Here is a 7,415-nt window from a genome sequence, read left to right as displayed (position 1 = left end):
CCCAAAATCTCTGTAGATGTTCATTGAAATGAAAAATAAACAACCTAAATTAAAAAAAAAAATTATATATTTCAACTAAAAGATGCATCTCTAGGTATGTTTACCAGTCTATGCCAGGAAATTTGGAGGACAGTATGGCTATCTGGAGGTGTCCAGAGGTAATAATTTGCACAAGAGGGAATATCCCATTCTTCTCCCGTGGAGTAACTGGTGGATTCAAATCCCATGTCTTTGGTATTTCAATGGAGTTTCTTACCACTAGGCTACAAGCACTCACTGTTTTTACGCATTTTTCATGTTTGTCCCCATTATCAAGAAAGGTGATCCAACAGAATTTGGACTTTTTGTAACAATATCATTAATATCATATGCACACAAAATACTGCTAAAGATCATTAAAAACTGGAATAGTACGCACAAAAAAATCATCAGAAGTTCAAACTAGGTTTAGCATAGGTCATGGCACAAGGGATAATAATGATGATGTCAGATGGACTCTAGCCAAAAGTAGAGAAAACCAGAAGAATGTTGACTTGGCATTATTGACTATGCAAAGGCATTTTGCTGTGTGCATCATAACAAATTATGGTTAGCAGTAAGAAGAATGGGAATTTCAGAACACTTATTTATACTCATGAGAAACCTAGACCTAGACCAAGAGGCTTTTGTGAGAATAGAGCAGGGAAACTGAATGGTTTAAAATTAAGAAAAGTGTGTTTCAGCACTGTATGTTCATTCCATACCAATTCAATCTTTGTGCTGAGAAAATGAATCAAGAACTTTTTAAATAAATGTGTTGGTAGTGTTGTTAAGTGCCTCTGAGCTGTAGATGATCCTATGAATTAAAGACCTGACACTTGTATAACTTTCATTGTTTCTCTAAGTTCATAGAGTTTCTGGAGGCAAGCTATATCAGAAGTGAATGCCATTCTTGCTTCCAAACCTATTTTAATCTGGGAGCTCCACCAAACACTGACACCCCACCCACCCCCCTCCATCCCAGTGAGTAACATTATCACATTTGTGTCACAGTGTTTAGCATCACAACAACCACAGGTTACCTCTGTACAACAAATTGACAGACTAATGTTATAGCACTTAGAAGAATGTTTGACCAAAAATAATTAGAACCAGGCCTGAGAGCCACAGATTAAAATCACACCACTTTTGGCTTGGTAGCATAACTTTCAATCCACTAGACCAACAGAGCTCTATGACTCACAGCAATTCTATGCACAACAGATCTAAACCTTGCCCTATCCCACCCCATCCCTACAATCTGAGACAGGATTCATCCTGTTAAAGATCTTTTTCTTCTCTAACCTTCCACTTCTCTCAGCATGATGTCATTTCCCACAGACTGCAACCTTAAACTGTTGTTTGCTCCTGTTAAGCCATTGAGACATAGATGGACTCATATTATTCTTAAGTAAATGAGATTACCCTTCATGAAAAGATAGATTTCTAATGAATTCTAGGCAGTGAAACAAACCTAAAGTCTTCTCTGAGGATATATATGCCTAAATACTGTCAATGAACATTTTGCCAGAATTCCTTTCTCTTCTCCACCAATTGACTTACTTTTGGACTCAAGACTATGAGAATTTTCCATCTTGTTCCTAGACTATGGTTATTATGTGTATCTTTTTAGATATTTATTTCATTAACTTTATTGTGCTAGAGAACTCTAAATGAACTGTAGTCCAACATTATTAGTACATGTGAAAATTAGTTCTTTATATATAATAGTAAGTATAATAATAAATTCATAATAAAAATAAAAAATTATTCATGCTTACTTATAAATAATAATTAATACTTGAGTAACAATAATTAATTATTTTCCTATATCTTTATCCAGAGCAAATGTTGGTAAAGAGTCAAAGGTTAATAAGACAGACCTTTATATTCTTTGAATTGTGATAAAGCAATGAATTATGACCTGAGAAAAATGACATTTCAAAGAATGCACCTGAGCCCCTGAATTTAGAAGAATTTAAAAGTCGCTTTTCAAACTTATCATATGTCAAAACCAATGCTTTAGTATATTTCTTAATTATAATAAATTGATGTTCTAAAAGTAAATTTCTCTTCATATTTTGGATATTTTATGTTAAAATAGACATATCAGTAGATTATTTGATGATCTACAGTATTGTTTTTAAGTCAAGGGAAGTTAATATTAGAGTAGAATCACTGGTAGAAAGAAAATTCTCTCTAATTTATGTTAACCTTCATGTATGAAAATCAAAATTTCAGTTAGCTTATATGGTGCTTTCTGTGATATAGCTGCTAAGGTATTTCATCCTAATAGCGTGAGACATTTAATGACTTATTTGGCCAAATGTAAAATTATTGAATGATATTAGAATATTTAATCTTTATTTAAATATGGGCTATACTTGACTTTTTTAGATTTCAAATAATATGATGCCAAATTCCTTAATTTAAGAAATTCTCTTGATAGAGAGTTCAAAACACTAAACATTTGGTGCTATTATCTTGAAATTCAAAATATATTACTTTAATTTGGGTTTTCTATAGCCATTTTCTCTTTTTTAACAAAAAAGGAATCATGAAGAGAAAGATTATAAAAATAATATCTCTATTGTCCTGTATTTCAATTTATTACTCTTCTTTAACAATAGTATTCCTGTACTTCTTTTTCTTTCTTTACACTAATTATGCCCTACACAGTTTAATAGGCTGTATTTAAACCAGGCAGGATAGGTTAAAAAATAATTATCTCCTTGTAGTTGCGAAGTACTCTGTATAGATTGCATTTTCACCATATATTATCAAATACAATTTTGCTTAAATCTCATCATGACCATTAATACAATAGGTGTGTAATAACTGAGAGAAAGAAATCACAAACTTAACATAAAATTAGATATAGTACAAAAGTTATTTTTAGCATATCAGGATTAACAGTATTCTTAGGAAATTCAAAGTTATGCACAAAGGCAGACTTTTCCACATTTGCAGCATGTCTCCTTATTTTTTTCAGAGGGAAGATTAGTTATATTAATTTTTGATTCAAAGGAAGAGAGAAAGTAGACTTGAAAATAAGTTTTGGAATACGAATAACATTAACAAAAATAAAGTCATGTATGTCACTCTGGAGACTAAGGTGAATCTGATACAGGCCATGGTCTTTGCAATCACTTGCTATGCATCAGAGAGTTAGACAATGACTAGGAAAGATAGAAGGAGAATTGATGCCTTTGAGCTGTGGTGCTGGAGAAGAGTATTGATTGTACCATGGACTGCCAAGAAAACAAACAGATTCATCCTGGAGAGGGATAAACTGGGCTGCTCCTTGGAGGCAAAGATTCTGAGGTTTCGTCTGACATACTTTGCACATGTTACAAGATGGGACCGGTCCTTAGATAGGGATATCGTGCTTGGGAGAGTGGAGGGACAGAGCAGGAGGGGAAGGCCCTCTATGAGGTGGTTTGATTCAGTGACTGGGGTAATCGGGATGGGCGTGTCAGAGACAGTGCTATTGACACACGACAGAGCAGAGTTTAGGGCTGTTGTACATAGGGTCGCTATGAGTTGCAAGCGACCCGCGGCACATAACAACAACATATTTAAGTTAGCTTTATTAGCCAAGTTTATTATATACATTGTAAATAACATTAATACAATACTAGGCTTTCTTCCCCTTCATGAGTTCTACATTCCCAGAGTGAAATTATTGCTTCATTAAAATTATTTGAAGTTTGTCAAATCCTGTATAGAATGGCATCATAACCAAAAGCAGTATTGCAGGACTGGGGGAAAGTAAAAGGTAATATTACTATGATTTACAGTTAGAAGTGGGTTATATACTAAGAAACATCAACATACATCTCTTTGACAGTTGGCATTATTCCACAAAGAACAAAAAAATCTTTTGAAGAGGAAGGCAATATGCCTTCCAGACGTTATAGTTAGATGGTTAGAGCTAAGACTTAGCTGTTAATTTTATTATTAACTTTATTTCTTTGGAATGTATGATTCAGTTCTACCAAAAAAGTTAGCAAAACAAAGTTTATATATAAAAGTTTATAAAAGATGACTATTTCAATAAATTCAGATATACTCAACTGAAAGAAATATTCCCAAAACATTTCATATTTTAATTATCTTGAGGTTTGATAACATACGTTACTGTTATGTGCAATTTAGTCCCTTGTAATTCACAGTGACCCTACTATGCACAGTAGCTCTGAACTTTAAGCTATTCTGAATCAATCTCAGTGTCTCCAAGACACTTAGCCATATTAGCCCATTAACTGTGTCAATGAGACCTCCTCTACAGTCTTCTGCTCTTTCATTGTCCTTTCATCCTTCCAAGCATAATGTCCTTCTACATGGACAGGTCCTTCATGTTGCCTTTAGGCAACAGGCCCAAGTATGTCTTACAGAGCTTCAAAATCCTTGTCTCCCAAAACAAGCAACTTGGTTTTGCCATTTCAAGTACAAACCTGTTTGTTCTTTTGGCAATCCATGAATGTTCTATACTCTTCTCCAACACCACAACTCAAATAAGACCTAGAGGTAAGACTGAGAGTGATAACTTAGCCTCCAAGGTAATGTCAACTTGACTTCTGGCTGTTTTCTAGACAGTTTATTGTTGTTGTTGTTGTTAATACTGTCAAGTCATAACTAACTCATGGATGAAACTCCAGGTGGTTTGTTGTTGTTGTTGTTGTTGTTGTTGTTGTTATGTGCCATTGAGTCACTTGTGACTCATAGCAACCCTATGTACAACAACCCTAAACTCAGCTCTGTCCTGTTTTCCGATGCACCCATTCCGATTATCCCAGTCACTGAATCAATTCACCTCATAGAGGGCCTTCCCTTCCTGTGCTGTCCCTTCACCCTATAAAGCATGATGTCACTCTTCAAGGATGGGTCCCTCTTTACAACATGACCAAAGTTTGTCAGACGAAGGTTCAGAATCCTTGTGTCCAGGAGCGTCACAGTTTAACCCTATCCAGGATTAATCTGTTTGCTTCCCTAGCAGTCCATAGTACCCTCTTCTCCAGCATCACAGCTCAAAGGCATCAATTCTCCTTCTATCCTCCCTAAGAGGAAATAAGTCATACAAGAAAAGATTGTGTATATTTGTCCAAGGGAGCAGCTGGTGAATTTGAATGACATACTTTTAGATTTTCATCATAGCTCCTTACCAGTAAGTCACCAAAGCTACCTAGTCATTTAGTTAGCAAACTAGAAAAAAACTATTGTATAAAAGATTTGATAAAGAAAATGTTGGGCATGAGCTGATAAGGCTTTCTAAAACCTCTTATGGCAGTGCACTGAAGTGTGATGGTCAGTATAATCTGGAGCAAAATATTGCCCAGACAAGAGGAATTCAGAATTGAGGCCAGTTTATCTTAACAGTTAAGCATCATAATATATTTCTTGAATCATGAGAAGTTTTCATCTTCTGACACTACATCCTTTAAAATTCCCTTTTAACCACTAGCTGCAAAGTGCTTATTTAATTTAAATTGAATATTATTAAAGAAGGGAGCTCCAGTGGCAGTGGCGTAGCCTACAGGGATTTGCGCTACTAATCTGAAGACCACTTATCTGATAATTCAAATCCACAGTTGCTCCAAGGTAGAAACATGAACAGCCTTGAAAAATCTCCTAAAGGGTCAGTCATATGTTTATTCTAAGACAGTGGCATTGAGTGTAAAGTTTTAGTTTAACTATCTTGTGCCTCTTCTGATACAAAGGAAGACCACAAACTTTAGCAAAGATGATGTCATCAGGAAGCCTTCTCACTCACACAGTGCAGTAATACCAACATGAGAAATAGTGGAGTTCTGAATGATCAAACCAGGATTGGCTAGCACGAGGGGTGTGAGCTGTTGGAAAAGCAAGGAGAGGGAAATGAGTTGCATGCTGGCAGAGCAGAGGTGGGGGTGAGAACAAGACACATGCACCTAATGACCAACAAGTTACCTGAATAATTAGAGAAATTTCTCATCTACTCTTAAGGAATATTTTTTGCTTGTAAAATATTGCTTTAGTGTAGAGCATCCAAATTAAGAGATATGAGGAAAAAGGACTAGCCCTCCACTCTTGAAATAACAGTTCTCAGAAAACCCTATGTACAATTTAGCACATTTAGAGTATATTAGCAGATAGTGCACCAAAGGCAGAACATGTTTTCTGGAATTGCAGAGAAGGATGAACAGTTGCAAACAAATATTACAGCTTGGACCATGGAACATGAAAATTATGAATGTAGAAAAATTGGAGATTATTAAGAAATAAATGAAGCACATAAATATGGACATAGTGGGCATTGGCAAAAGGAAATATTTGGCATGGGACATTTATACTCAGACAATTATATGATCTACTATGCTGGGAATGAAAAGGTGAGGGAAGATGGAATTGCTTTTATAGTTAAAAAGACCATTTCTAGATCCAACATGAAATACAATGTTGTGAGTGACAGGATAATATCTGTACACATACAAGGGAGACTTTTTAATACCACTATCACTCAAGTATATGCATCAACAACCAGGGCCAAATAGGAGAAAGTAGACAACTTCTAACAACTTTAGCAGATGAAAATCAAGCAAACAAGCGACCAAGACACTTTGATAATAATGGGTGACTGGAATGCAAAAATTGGAAATAGGGAAGAAGGATAAGTAGTTGGAAAGTATGGACACGTTGACAGAAATGAGGCTAGACACAGAATGGTAAAATTCTGTACAATCAATGACCTGTTCTTTGCAAACACATTTTATGAGAAACATAAATGGCAACTATACATATAGATATCACCTGATGATCTACTCAGGAATCAGAGTGATCACATCTGCAGTAGATATCGCTGGAGAAGCTCAGTATTAGCTGTGAAAACTAGGCCTGGTGCTGATTGTAGAACAGATCATCAATTACTCATGAGAAAGTTCAAACTAAAGCTAAAGAAAATAAAATCAAACCCACAAAACCAAAGTTTGAGCTCAAGTATATCCCACCAGAATTTAAAGACAATCTCAGGAACAGGTTTGAAGCATTGAGCACTAATGAACAAAGATCATTCGTTATACATTAGCTGTGGGAGGATCAAGAATATTAAGAATATCATTCACAAATATCTCAAAAAGTTACTGCAAAGACAGAAGAGAAATAAAAGACCAAGATGGGCGTAACAAGAGTCTGAATATTTCACTAAATACAGAGAAGAAAAGGGAATAAATCAAGAAGTCAAGGAGTCGAACAGAAATTTCAAAAGGAAGCACAGAAAGACAAAGTAAAATATTATAATGAAATGTGCAAGGAGCTGGAGTGAGAAAAGCAAAAGGTACTAATTTGTCCAGCATTTCTTAAGCTGAAGGAACTGAAGAACAAATTCAAGCTTGAAGTGGCAATACTTTTTTTTTTTTTTT

General features: G+C 35.2%; 1 pseudogene; it reads left to right on the top strand.

Moving 5' to 3' along the window:
* The window catches only part of LOC102875824, a 145,142-nt pseudogene that overhangs the window by 134,775 nt on the left and 2,952 nt on the right, over window positions 1-7,415 (top strand).

Source organism: Elephantulus edwardii, unplaced genomic scaffold (genome assembly GCF_000299155.1).
Source record: "Elephantulus edwardii isolate Elephantulus edwardi_28Jun2011 unplaced genomic scaffold, EleEdw1.0 scaffold00123, whole genome shotgun sequence".
In the NCBI taxonomy this organism is placed as follows: domain Eukaryota; kingdom Metazoa; phylum Chordata; class Mammalia; order Macroscelidea; family Macroscelididae; genus Elephantulus; species Elephantulus edwardii.
This window is presented reverse-complemented; position numbering and strand designations above follow the sequence as displayed.